The sequence below is a fragment of the Hipposideros armiger genome, unplaced genomic scaffold (genome assembly GCF_001890085.2).
Source record: "Hipposideros armiger isolate ML-2016 unplaced genomic scaffold, ASM189008v1 scaffold_910, whole genome shotgun sequence".
NCBI lineage: Eukaryota > Metazoa > Chordata > Mammalia > Chiroptera > Hipposideridae > Hipposideros > Hipposideros armiger.
Window position 1 is genome coordinate 595,721 of NW_017732260.1, and position 823 is coordinate 596,543.

Sequence of the window (823 nt, forward strand, 5' to 3'; positions counted from 1 at the left end):
ACTGTACCTTAAGAGGTTTAAGAGACATTTCAACCAAATACAAAGTATGAACTTTGTATGAAAGCTGATTAGAACAAGTCAATTGTAAAAAGACATTTATGAGATAGTTAAGAATGGGACAATGACTGGATGTAAGATGATATGAAGGAATTATTGGTGAATTTTTAAATGTGATTACAACATTATGGTTATTTTTTCTCTTGAAGGTACATATTGAAATATTTACAGGTGAAATGATACAGTATCAGAAATTGCTATAAAGTAATCCAGTGATGGGAGTATGTGTGGAAGAAGTGAGTGTAGGGTAAGAGATGACGAAAGACTGTCCATGAGTTGATAATTTTTGAAGCTAGGTGATGGGAACATAGTTTTCTCTATGTGTGTTTAAAATTTTGCACTGAGTAGGAAAAAAGAAGATATTAAAAGTACCTGGCCTAGGTATCTAACGGGGTGACCGGTAAGCTCAGTTGGATAGAGCGTGGTGCTGATAACACCAAGGTTGCCAGTTCAATCCCTGCATGGGTCACTGTGAGCTGCACCATCCTTAAAACAGTCAACAGTGCCACTGCAGCATGAAAGCAATGTGTAACCAATGACCATGACTGTTCCCCAATAAAATTAAAGAAAAAAAAAAAGTACCTGGCACATAGTAGCAGCTCAATAAAAGATAGCTACTATTATTTGACAATGATCAAACTGAGCTTTAGAGAGATTAAGTAACTCACCTAAAGTCACATCTACTTGACAGACACCATGGTCTGCTTCTCAGAAAGTCCTGTGTCTGTGTAGCCACGTAACACAGCTACAATAACCACAGAAGCCA